Consider the following 14,065-nt stretch of genomic DNA (forward strand, 5'->3'; position numbering starts at 1 on the left):
TAATATCTACCTTTACAAGTTAAGCAGGCATACAAAAAGACTGACGAAAACAGAAAAACATGAATACAAATCAATATAATACGTATCCGTGTCCCGATTCATCTAATTAAACTTTCTTATTTGCATTGTTGGCTAAACCTGAGTCATATTCGATTCATACGATATATATGCAAATAAATAAAAGGCCTTCTAATCAAGACTATTGCGAGTATGTACCTTTATCTATTTGTTTTCAACACTCGTCCAACCTTTCCCTGCTTGAGAACTTCGTTCCAAACATTGAATAGGGCTCTATGCATAGCTTTATGTCCATTGTTCAAGCAATATCGCCAAAAGGGCTCACTCTTGATGTTGTTTACTTCGTTGACATATGGGCCAAGTACCTTTATGTAAAGTGATCCATGCTCTTTGCACTGTGTTAAAATATGCTGGGCGGTCTCCAGTTTGCCTGGTTTGCCACATGAGCGGCAGCCCCTCCCATCTTTTGGAATTCCCTGCTCTGGTCCTGTGCTAGCTAGTACTGGTAATCTGCTAATTCTGAGTAGTAGAATTAATCTGCGCAGTTCTGGTGAGGCACAAAGCTGGACATAGCCTTGTAGTTTTTTATAACTATGAACAAGTTGGTCTACTATGGTATGGTAGCTAACAAGACGAATGAAATGGTAAAAATTTTGCGCACCAATCCCATTGTTCAAGGTTACAGGTAGATTTTTGAGTCAGCTATTGCAGGCTGTCTTCCCATATTGGCTTCCAGCCGATAGATTCAAAGCTCGCCTGTGTGAGAGATGTCACCGTGTTAGGGATATTCGAGAGAGGCTGTTTTCCTGATAGGATTAAAAGTGGGAAGACTGCAGACTACAGGATTTTATATATAGCAATATTCTCCTTTTCATTGCCATTGCAGGCAGTGATGTAAGGCCCAGTTCTAAGCGAATAATTTCAAAGGTATCTGCCCTCAAGCACGCCTAACTAAGCTAGATCTTTCATACCGATTTCTTCAATGGGATATATAGATACACGAGTGTAAGTGAACTATACCATTAATTTATATAATGAAAAGTGCCTCCTCTTACCAATACTCGGACCTAAAGCAGCCAATGATAACAAAAGCAATACATAAAGATTGCTCTACAGATACGAACGCACTAGCACTTTGTTTGGAAGTAAGTTTATTTAGGTAATATGTAGACTTAAGCACATTCCGTGAACCTGTGCACAATTATATATTTGTATGAAGATTGAATAGTGTCAATTACATCAAAATTCATTTGCTACCACCAATCGAGCTGCCTTTCTCAGTTGTGAAATACACTGGGCACGGTAACATTCCAAACTCGTTAGAGCATGTATCACACTAAGGCCCTCATTACGATACTTGCGCTAAACCATGGCGCTATTAGCACCATGGTTGGTGCCGGTATCGTAACGAGTCCGCCAATGTGCAATGGGGAATTACCACCCCATTCCAAGGTTGGCGGGGCAGTAATTCCCCATTGAATATTGGCCCTTCCCCATTCCCATTTTTGCCCCATAGGGCTCAATGGGACTGGGGAAGGCGCAAATTGCGGTACCGTACTTAGCACCAAGGTCCCTTGCAACAAGGACCTGAAGGTCCCGTTCAGGTTGGGTCCCGCAAAGCGACCTCGTAGTAAGGCGCTAATGGGTTAAATGCGCTGCAGCCTTTTACGGCGCCGTTGATATGATATGATAACCCATTAGCGCCAGGGTCGTAATGAGACCCTATGGCTCTTTTAGTTCCAATGAAGGCACTAACTACCCAAGCAGGTTCTGAAGTGGTAACTCCCTTCTTTCACCCTCCCCACTTATTCAACAGGATGAAAATAGACACCTGATTAGGAGTCAACTGAGAGCACCTTGCTGGGCCCTTAAAATGATTGAATGGTGAAATGCAATGGGCTAATAGTAACATATTAACATCATTTTCCCAACATTAGCCAGAATGAGTGGACAGACGTACCCTCAATATTCCCGATTGCTAGTGTGGACTAAATAAATAAACACATGCCAGGGTTGTTATAGATCTGTAAAAACTATCAACCTCGGTAATAGAAACGGAGGGCATGTTAACACCCTTCCCCTCTATGAACATGATATTAGCAATGGAGTGCTTGCAGGCGGGCAGGCCCTCAAACTTTGAGAACATACAATAAGGGAAATGTTGCAGGGGCTTGTGGGCGGTCACCTTATCAGAACATGAATGCTGGAGCCTACACTACTTCTATGCACATTTGGGTTTACGGACCATCGCCCATTGCACTGCCATCTTGAGTGGCATTATTCAGAGGCTAGATGCCATACGATCCAGAACAAAGCTCACAACCTGGGCACTATCCCTGGGAGATGTTTCACAGGAAAAATCCTGGGAAAGATTCAGACCTCCCTTTCCTCAATCCCAACTGCCAAATCCTGTTACTATCACCCAAGTTATCGGTGATGTAGTCCTGCCGCTCACAGTATCATAGCTGCGGGTCCTCCCCTGTTACACAATCTGACTGCACACTACATTAGCCTCTAAGTTGAGGAATCTGTCGCCACAGTGTATGCAGGCTGCTAAATGAGAATTAATTGATGACGTACGCAGATCCAGGAAATCTGGATAATGTCATCTACTTTCACAGAGGGAAAAATTTGACAGGCACAAACATGCTGTGTCTGCTCCGAAATTGACCAGTTGGTTGGAGTTATGTTAGTTCATGAAAAGCATACAGATGTTTGTTTTAATACAGGACTCGTATGTTGTCTTATTATTATAATAGGGTAAATCAGATGCATCACAGTCCTTGCACCCCTCTAATGCCCTCATTGTGTGGAAGGTGCACCTATGTGTTAAACCCCTGTATGCAGTCCATACTGCTACACATGTTCATGTTTCTGTACTAGTTCTTTGCTGTGACTGCCATTGTGAGTGATTAGCAATGTGTGCAGATCCACTGTTCCAGTCAGCCCTGTATGTTGTAATCTGTCTATGCTAAATATGCTTTGCAATTGCTTTATGCACTTTGAAAGAAATTGCCATTTTGGTCAGTTGCCAGCAACTCAATTCTTGCTCCGTTGTAACTGACAAGGGATCATCTAGTAGGATACAGTTACTCTAAACTTCTGAATTTCTGTAAATCTGTGTTGATGTTATTTTGTTATCCGCTCTTAAATCAACCAATAAAACAATTAGCCAAAAATAATATTTGTTGGCCTTGAATTTCACTAAATTGTAATGTCAACACTATTTCCTTCATCAACACCTTATGATTTAATGTCCTTGTGCAATGGCTCCTATGGGGCAATTATGTCTGCTTACGTACACTTTCACAGAGGGTAAAGGAGGGGTTCAGATCCAACTTCCCTCCTGCATGACCATTTCAAAATCTGGTACCACTGCATATTGAAATCTGGCAACAGTGTCCAGGTTTCCAACTGTCCTGTGGATTTGCAGAGGGCAAGAGAAATGATCCTGCATTGTGGAAAACCTTTGAACTTTATTTTATGATCTTTTGTTCCTATCCTATGTCTGATCGAAATTGACATTAACCTCTTTAAATGAATTGAAATATAAATATAAATAAATGGAAAGGGAGAAGTAGGAGAAGTAGGGTTTCATGGAGAAGTAGGTTTTAGTATATCATCTGGAACACAATCTCAAAATGGATTGTAAACTAAGTATCAACCTTTGGTCTCTAGAACATTCCAGCAAACAGCAATTGGCCTAGCCACTCAAACTTTACAGCTGCTCGCGCAGGCCGGGCAAAGAAACAGAATAATGTCTTGTCAGCACTCTACTGGCTATACATTGACAGCTGACAGTACACTGTTTTACCTGCCCAATAAGCCAGAAAAGACCAGCGACTAATGTGCATAAGGCACCTTTGCAACCCCTCCCAATCATTGGGGTGCCAGTCAGTAGAATCAGAATGGATATAAAAGGTCCAGTGAAGTTTTCATGGAGAAAGAACAGGTACCTTCTCAATTATCTGGATTGTGTCACGAGGTATGCTGAGGCCTTTTGTCTTAGGTCAAACACCCCCAAAAGCATCTTCAAACATGTGATCCCCCACACTTCCAGAATAGGTATTCCTAAGGAAGCTTGCATCAACCAGGGATCCATTTTCATGTACAAACTGATTGTGGAGGTGGAGCCTCTCCTAAACATCTCAACGCCCAAAACATCAGTGTATCACCAGCAACAACAAGGTCTTGTAGAATAAATGTTAAGGAAACTAATCAAACTTGATAGAAAGACGTGGGATGAAATAATTCCATTGGTGATGTTTGGACTCCAGAAGACTCCACATGCTTCTATTGGTTTTCCTTATTTGAGTTAGTGTATGGCCAAAATCTCCAGGATTTTCTATGTATGTTCTAGGAAGAGCAATAGAGCAACATTTTCAACAGGTCGGAGATTGTACAGAGCACTAAAGTGTGGATCAACTTCGTCTGCACTGTTGTATGGAGACACATTCTGAAGACCCACGAGAGAAAGTGAACCAGCTGTAGCCAAGAAGCTAAATTAAGATGTTTTAAAGTTGGACATAAGGTGATGACCCCTCCTCCCCACATCCACGAAAATTCTGGTGGTCCACCAGTATAACTTGTACAAAATAATTGGGGTTGTGTGGAACCTAAATTACCAAATACAAAAACCAGACCAACAGAAGAAGGAGAAGGTGTATAGAGTGAACTGGTTGAAGGTCTGGGGAAGTGATGTTGACCTTTTCTTGATGGCTGTTACTCACCATTCTGTAACACCTTCTGTGGGTAAAGAGGAAAGACAATGAGAATCCCAGCGCAGCAGCCAGTTTCTGCCTAACAAGAGTTCCCAGAACTTAAGTAACATGGTAGGGATTTTTATGAAGTCCTTGTATAGTTAAAAGGATTTGACCACTTCATTCAGACAACCCCAGCAAAGTTAGTTCACTTTGGGTCTGTTGGCAACCACATTGACTGGTGGTTACCATGGCGCCTGCACAACATGCTTTGCAGGAACAGTGTGACATGTCATTGGTTATGCATGATAAAGTCATTGCATGTATGCCCGCGAATGCAGTGCAGACCGCTACAAAATAAGAAGCAGACAGTAACAAACATCTGCGTTTCTCAATATATGTCCTCTGGTTCCCTGTGAGTAGCTTACATGTATGTTTCTTCCCGGTATGACCCTGGCCTGATATAGTGCCCAGTTACAGGTTCGAGCCCCCCACAAAGATGGTAAAGATAAAGGTTCAGATGGAACCCTTCGTAGGTCATTATGAACAATAATGTCCATAATTTTTTTGCTATTTCTGAAATGGGTGGCTCAACACTTGTATCAAAGCAATGTTTCCAGTTACGCTTGATAATGGATTTGATACTATAATAATAATAATAATTTGGCATTTATATAGCACTACGAACCCTCAGGTATCTGAGCGCTGCTTATTATTACCCACGGTGTGTGGTACTCATTTATCGACCTCGGAAGGATGAAAGGCTGAGTTTGGCCCTGCCGGGATTCGAACCTGCGTTAGCAGGCTCTGCACAAATGTCAAAGCGAGCGCTCTACTCGCTGTGCCACTTGACTATAAAACAGGTTTGTAAAAGTATTTACAAAAACCAATTTGTCTGATTTAGTCTTCATCCATTCATGCTTCAATAAGCCTCCTTGTTATTCCTGAGGGTTGTTTATGGTAAGCAATCTTTCCAGTTATGCTTGATAATGGATTTGATACTATAAGAGAGGTTTGTAAAAGTATTTACAAATACCAATTTTTCTGATTTAGTCTTCATCCATTCATGCTTCAATACAGCCTCCCTGTTATTACTGAGGGTTGTTTGTGGGAGCGTCTCACTGAAGAAGGTGGGCAACCCCTCTCTTTAAGTTTATCTGATCGAATAGCTGCCTCACTTCTACATGCCTCCTTTGTGCTGCTGTTCCTTCTCAGACGCAAGAATTGCCCAAAGAGTACGTTCATTTTGATGTGTTTAGGATGATGGCTAGCATAATGCAGTAGTGTATTTCTATCGGTCTTTTATTGTAAGGTCTCGCTTAAAGAAATCCTTCTTGCTGATATATTGTAATATCAAGACAATGTACTTCCAGGTTGCTTAAAGCATGTGTGAATATCAAAAAAGTGTTCTGTTGATTAATCCACAGTACACGTTCCTCTGCTTTTTCAAACGTACCAGACCACATTACAAGGATATCGTCATTTTGTCGATACAAAGATGTTATATTAGACTTAAAAGTATTAGAGTCGGCAAAGAGCACACTCCTTTCAAAGGTATGGACTTAAAGGTTTTCTAGATTAAGCACCATAGTTGAACCCATGGTGGTTCTTTCTATCTGAAATTGTTTTAAAAAATCTTTGTTAAAGTCAGTTCTATACACCATAGAATCAAGACATTGGGTACTGGGTGGTTGTCTGATCTACCTAATAAAGTTTCCTCAATTACCTCTAATGTAGCTTGCTCTGGAATTTGGGTACATAGAGACTCAATGTCTAAACAAATCAACAACTGGTTGGTGGGGTCAAACAGCATGCCCACTTCTAGCGTCTTTAATGTATTAATCCATTTTCATAACGAAGGGGCATAGATAAATCTGTGAAATTTGAAAAGGGTTCTGGGATAGATGATATGCCTGAAACTATAGGTCTACCCGGGGAGTAGAGGGAGACAACTTGTTATCTTTTGTGCACTTTAGACAAAATGTACAAAGATAGGTGTACAGTCGTTTTTTCTGAACCATTAGCGCAGCCTCTTGTTTGCTGATCCACTCAAGTTCCAAGGTGCTTTTCACCTTGGATTGAGTCAGGGATAAAAGTTCTGGGGAGGGACCGCTGGTGAATTTACAGTAGCTGCCAGGATCAGACATCAGGCAGTTACATTGTTTGGCATAACCTGTTTTGTTCATAATAACTATGCCCCCACCTTTGTCTGCCTATCGGATGACAATATCTTCATTGTGGCTCCAATTATTTAAAATACCGTCTTCCTGTTTGGACTGGTTGGAATGTTTCGGATTAACAGTTTTCTCCAAATTAGTCAGTTCCTGAAGTACTTTCTTTTTAAACATGAGAGATTCAGGGGAATTGTATTAGACAGGAGGGCAAAAAGACAAGGGGTTCTTAAGCCCAGAACAGTTATTCTATTCCGATACGGCCATATCCTGGAAAAATTCATTTCAATGAATTTTTCACAAGACCTGGTTAAATTCTGTGCGGAACCAAACGGCATTATAGTGTTTAGTTGGCACAAAGCCAACACCCTTATTCAAAATTCGTAGCTCATCTGTCTACAATACACAAGAGGAAAGATGTAGCACCACTGTTTCTGGCTCCTTCTCTGGTATTCCCAATCTCTCCATCCCCTGCCTCACATCCCTAGTCAGACTGTGATTACCATCAATGGCATTAGTGGTGCTAGAGGGTCCTGGGTCCCACTCCTTCCCCCTTCTCAACAAAACTATCTCCACTCGGACTATATGAAGTATATCTGAATCTCACCTGCCTATTTTTCTTGTTACCCGCTTGGCACCAACCATTATAATGAATTACATAATCACTCTTGACATAAGGGAAGCTTTTCTCATGAGTGAAATTAGCTAGAACTTTTTTCAATCTCCTTAACCGTGGATTAGTGGATTCATTTTTAATTCTTGAGGTGTGCCTCCAACTTAGAGGTAAGGTTGTCCAAGTTCATCATCATCATCATCAAAAAGACTGTTTCTCATGTCCTGAAGTTGTTGTCTCCTCTGAGCGCTACTTGCTAGATCCTCGGACAATCAACTCACATTGGACATTGGAGATAATGGTGAATTACCATGCCCCACTGGTATAAAATCCACTGACCCGGGATTAGATTTTCCTTCAAAAAACCCTTTCTTATCCCTAGACCAGAGAGCTTGGGCTTAGGTGGGGGGGGGGGATAGTTCAAGTGAATGCCCAGAAATCGCTTTAGAGGCTAGCGCTCTAGTGATAGGCATTCTAAGTATTCAAAGTAATCAAAAGTTGTGCTCAGAATCAATTTAAGAATCAAGTCCCATACCCCCACTAATATGTGCACACAAACATCTCAACAGCCAAACGGCTGTAATAACTGCAGGCAGCAATCAGTGGGCAATCTCACGGGTACGTCACTGCAATAATACTCTGCCAAACTGCCAGCCTCTCCCTTAGGATCCCATATAAACAAGCAGCCACAGTGATCCTGGCATCAGGATCACTGTGGCTGGGAGGATATCTCAGGAGCAACGTGCTCTCCTTGGAAGCAACACAACACAGAGCAACACAGGTTCGACCCCCGGGTGCACGCTTAGAAACCTCTGATATTAAGCGTGCTATAAATAACCAATTACAAACACAATTACAATGAATCAAGCAAACCACTGGAAAGATTGAGGTGGAGGCAGGAGCAGGAGGCAACTTAAATAGGCAGGTGAACCTGTTGCATGAGAAGCCCAACCCACAAGCAAAGAGACCCTCGCGCATATGGCAGTGATAATAGCAGAAATAGCAGCACAACGAGAATCCAAGGTCATGCTATAAATTGACCAAGAGTGTGGGATGCATTGACCCACTAGGCTCTGCCCTGCGACATCACTGTGTGCTGGTGGCGCCAGAACATGCAAAATGGCAGCAAAAAGCCCTATGCGCGCTAAACCTCTGTAAATTGTGCAGTGAAAATGGAAAAGATGGCTACCAATCTACTTTTCCTGTGTCTGTGGTGGAACAGGAGACTACACTGCTAAAACCTGTCATTGGGCTGCCCAAAGTGTGAAAACAGAAACTCCTGCCAGAGGAAAGAGGCAGGGATTGCGCTTGACCCACCAAATCTTCGGTTGTGGGACAGACAGTTATGTGTATTCTTAAAGCACAAGAAAGTATATTTTTGAAAAGGACTGACAGAGGACCGTGCAAAATTGTAAAAATTTGTAATATCCAGTATTGTTAATATGAAAATTCTGGTCACGTTTCAAAACTACTCAGAACTCTGTTTTATGTTCAGGGATATGACTACAGAATTTGTGGTTGTGTAGCAATTGTGGTGATGCCAGAAATGTGAAACTTCACATTATTATGCCCAGATATCATGCGCACATATGTCTAAAAATGTGGACAAATCTGACACTGGGTACCAGACCAAAAGTGCCAAAAATTGCCAAATCTAGATTCAAGCTCTCACTGTGATGGGGCTCGGATGAATACTTGCTCCACCAAATCTGTGATGTCAATATGCTGTTGCTAGCAAGTTTGTAAAATTCTAAATATGTCTTATATGAAAAATAGATTTCATGTGCAGAAACAAAGGGGAAGTTCTCCCGGGATCATAAAATACAGCGTCATCATGACACCCTGTTTTCTTCTCAAATCAGGGGAGAGGAAATACCCTAACCAATAGAATATCTAGAGGGTGTGTCTAGTAGAAGTCAGCATACCCACCCTTTTAGAAAATAAATAAAAAGAGATAGCTCAGGACCTAGAAAGACACACACATTCGCCCATCATCCGATTGCTGGCGGAGCACTTTGCAAGAGAAATCCATATTCCAGGCTCCAGAACTTTGAAAGCAGAAAGGCTCATTTCCAAAGTTGAACAGTTCTCAGCTTGGCCTTTAATAAATTCAGAAACCAGATCTTCCCCAGATCTTTAAGGGGAACAAAAGAACAAAAAAAAAAGAACAGCCGGTGAGTTGTGCTGCTTTCTTGCTAAGAATTCTTGCCAAAATCCAGAGATCCAACCCAGTAGAGCAGAGGTGTGACCAGATAGCTGCAAACCAGAACCAACCCGTCAGATCCAGTCCAATCCCACAGTGTAGTGTCCAGAGTGCCATGCTGAGTGCAGAACCCGAGCGCCTTGAGTCCAGTCCGGTGTGCTAGCAGAATTCCAGTCCAGAAAGTATCCCTGACCAGATCTCTGATGGGTCCATTGCAAACAGTGGTAGTGAGTATCCTTAGCATAGGATTGTCCCTAGCAAGTATATTATCCATAAGTTATCCTATCCAAACCCATTCTATTATATCCAGAACTGCATTGTGTAAAACCTTTTGTCTTACTTTAACTCTTTCTCTCATCCCTATAGTCCTTTTGTAATAGTAGTGTTAAAATCATCTTTTCACTAATATATTTGCTGAAGAAAGGCAAACGTCTCGGCGGGCAAAACCCATCCAGTGGCGTCGCTGGACTGGTGGCTGTGCTGTCGTGTAGTTGCTGGCTTCATAGTCTCCCTAGTGTAAGAAACCTTGTTTGTAATTTTCAAAAGCACAACCTTGTTTTACAAATTTTGACACTTTCTGAAAAAAATGACCTCCACAAAAACCTACTCCTTATAGCTTTTCCGCAATCGCGCTTACCGCCTAGCGGAATAGTTTGCCGAAAATCTTTCCTTTGGCTCAAATCTATCACATCTGAAACAACTGTTCATTGCATCCGACCACAGAATTAGGTTTTAAACCTGATAATTACTCAATAATCATTGCTAGTGTTTATCTGAAACTATACAAAGTGGCTCCCACTAGTATTGAAACCATTTTAGTGAATTAAATCAATTTTCAGTGGGTTTTTTTACCATTCATTTAAAGCCACATTCAAAACCATTTTGGCAAGTTGCAATCATTCCTGTTTTTCGCTGTGTTTGCTGGTGGGAAATTGGGATTGATACTATTTTGTTGAATTCTGTATTCTGTATTCCTAAAACCTCTTTTCTCTCCTTCCATCTCTTTATACTACATATTGGGGGGATTGAGTAGTGTGCAGGGGGAAAGAGTAATTACATTGCATTTTTGATTGAACCTACACAAAGTATTATTCTATGCTGCATTGTTTTTCTATCATTACTCCTTCTGATTAAAGAGATTTATTGTGACATCACCCCATTGGTGATTATTGTATAACAATTCAAATAGTGTGATATATATATTGTGCAAATATATAAAATAAATATTTTAACTTTGCAAAACAGCCTGCTTCCTGGTTCAGTGTGACCGGGGGGGATTCAAAGAGAGGGGCGTGATATAAGGGTATATCATTCAGAAATAAAAGAATTTATAGACATAAATAAATAATTAAGGGTTTCAATTGTGCATCCCACGCTAGGCATTGACTTAGGTGAAGTGCTGGGTTAAAATCACTTACAAGATTGGGGGCTCGTCATGAGATTTCTGTATTAGACATACCACTTGTGACAGTCTAATACAGTGTGCTAATTAAAGGTGTACATAAACCCTGTTGAGCTACCACGCTGTGCTACACTGTGAAAAGCACCCCTCAATAGGAACACTCTAAGGAACTTGGTCTGTTTTGCAAAAATAAAATAAACTCCTGTAAGTCAGAAAGGACTTTAATATTTCCAGAATGGCGACTTTGGTAGAAATCAATATGGCTAAAGAACACCCACTGCATACATTATTTGTAAGGGGTGAATGGACAGAGCAAGATCAGAATGTGTGGTTGCAGGCAGTCACAGAACAGACCACTGCAACATGATTAGACATATGGCAAGATCAGGGTCCATTACATGTGGCCCTGAGTGAACTGTATATGGCCCCTAAGGTAAAGGAAGAGCAAAGCAAGATTGCCAAAATAGCAGCATTTTTCTTCCTCCATATTGGAGCAATTCAGGACAAATATGCTGAGGGCCAAGATCTGGCAAACAAGCAACTGCAGGCATTAGAAAAAGCCCAAACTGATCTGGACTCTGTAGAGCAAATGCTACAGAGGAGCCAGGAATCAGAAAATGAAATTAGGCAGTACCTAACCAAAATAAAAGAAGACATGAGTATCCTGCACCAGGAGAAGGTAGAACAAGATACCAGAATGCTGGCCTTGCAGAAGGAGTACCAAGAAAGTTTGGACTCTCTACTGCAGAGCCAGGAAAAACTTGAACAGCAAATAAATTTTAACAGGGCATGCGCAGAGCAGGTAGTCACCCTGCAAAGCTGCCCAGACAAAAAGAAAGAAGAGAATAATAAACTAATTCTGAAAGACCTGGACACCCAGGCAGAATTTGATGAAGAGCGCCAGAAAGCTGTTGCGCTCCAAAGACAGAGGGATGACCTGGCTACAAAGAGGCATACTCTTGCTCAGGAAAGGGACACCTTAGGCCAGGAAGTCTGTTATTTAAAAGAGAAGATAGAAGAAAATCACGTGGCCCTTCAGGGACTGGGCGACCTCCAAAAAGACCATGAAAAATTGTTAGAGCACACCAGGAGGGTGGAAGATGCGCTAGCAAGGAAGGACCAGGCCAGTATGGACAGGGCTCAGGAGGTAACCCTCCTGCAGCAAAAACTGGCCCAGTACTCTAAATTGACACAGGAACCACAGAGAGACAATGAGGCTCTCTGTGAGAGAAATGGCAGGCTCCACAGACAGGTAGGTATGCATGAGCAATTGATAGAAACTAGCAAGGCCTTGATAGAGAAACAGAAAGCCCAGGTTCTTGCATGGCAACAGGGAGCAGGGGCTGAGAGAGATGAGGTCCACTGGGAAAGGGAAACACCTGAGCATAACCTCAGGAACCTTAGTTCCAGAGGTCTTCATCTCTTCCAATTCCTGGACTCTGCCATCCCCATGTCCACTGGCGCACATGAGCCAAGGACCACGGGGACGGCAGACTTCAATCCAATGAGGAATATGGGGCTCATGGATCAGCGCCTCCCAGGAATGGTTGGGCGGGCATCTGGGTATGGGTTCCCAAGTACTGTAACATTTGTGGGGAACTCCATGAGAGTGGGCCCACTAAGGGCATCCTGAAAACCTCTGCCCAGCTAGGACAGTGGGGGGGAGGGGTACTCATCAAATCCTGGCAGTAAGGAGGAATCAGAAGGCTCCTCTGAGTGCACCAGGACACAGTAGACTAGGCACCCACATTCTGCCAGCCATTCCCAGGCTCGCAGAATCCGGGAGAGCCTAGAAGACCAGACAGCAACTCTGGAAGCAGTGCCTCTGAGTCAGGGTCACGCGAACCAAAAAAGAAAACAAGGTCAGAAGGGCCTTGCTCAAGGATCCCCTAAAGCAAATCAAAGTGATAAGGAGCGTTATCACGCCCTATCATAAGAACGCAAAGTATTCAGTTTGGGAGCACCTAGAGCTCTTTGAACAGGTGATGGAAACTTTCCATTTGAAGGACAGCCAAAGCTGTATTCCATATGTGAAATGGACTTTCTCGCCAGAGTACTCCAGCTTATTTACGGGGCTGGAGGACCAGAATCATTCTAGATGGTCCACCTATAGGGCGGCTATCTTGAAGCATTTTTCTGTGCACAGGAATCACAAGGAGGCTCGTAACGCAGCCTACAACTTGCAATGTGGGGAAGATCAGGCCCCACAGGAATTTGTTCAAGAAATAAAGCGTGCCTTTGCGCAGACCACCAGAAGGGTGCGCACTGACAGCAAAAAGTTTGTGGATACTTTTTTCCACACTCTCCCCTTAGTACATCATGACCCAGCTAGTGAGAGACTTTTACAAGAAAAGATCACTAGACTGGGTCATTGAACAAGCCATCCGAATTTATGAGGTGCAAAAGCCAGTAGAAAACAAAAATAATCCAAAAAGCCCCAAACCAACCAACACCCCTTCTGCTGCTAAGGTGGCAGAGGTGAAGGTTGCCCCCATTTTATATTTAGAGATGGGGGAGCCTAAAAACCTGCCTGCACAGAATCAAAGCAGGCCTCGGGCCAATCACAAACAGGGAGCCAGGGAGGTAATCCCACAAATGGGACCCCTAAGTCCCCTGACTACATCAGCCCCCGCTACAAGGGGACTAGACCCATTTTGGGTTATGTGTGGACTCCTCCAGCCCAAGGGGGGGAGCCAACCAATCAGCAGCTAACCCAGGGAACTTCTCTCCTCACTTCCCCCAGGAGGGCAGTAATTCCCCAAATACTGGACAGAATTTCTTCCCCAGGTACCCGCAAAACGTTCAACCCCAAAACAATCCATCCTTCTTTCCCCACTTTCCTGAGCCCAGACAACCCAATCCAGGAGAAGGGAGGCCAAGGGTGGAGGGGTACCCAAACTTTCCAAACCCAGGGTATTTTGGGAGAAGGGATAGTTACCCTTCCCGGGATCAGCCGAG

This window comes from Ambystoma mexicanum, chromosome 6q (genome assembly GCF_040938575.1).
Source record: "Ambystoma mexicanum isolate Mex_15411 chromosome 6q, UKY_AmexF1_1, whole genome shotgun sequence".
NCBI lineage: Eukaryota > Metazoa > Chordata > Amphibia > Caudata > Ambystomatidae > Ambystoma > Ambystoma mexicanum.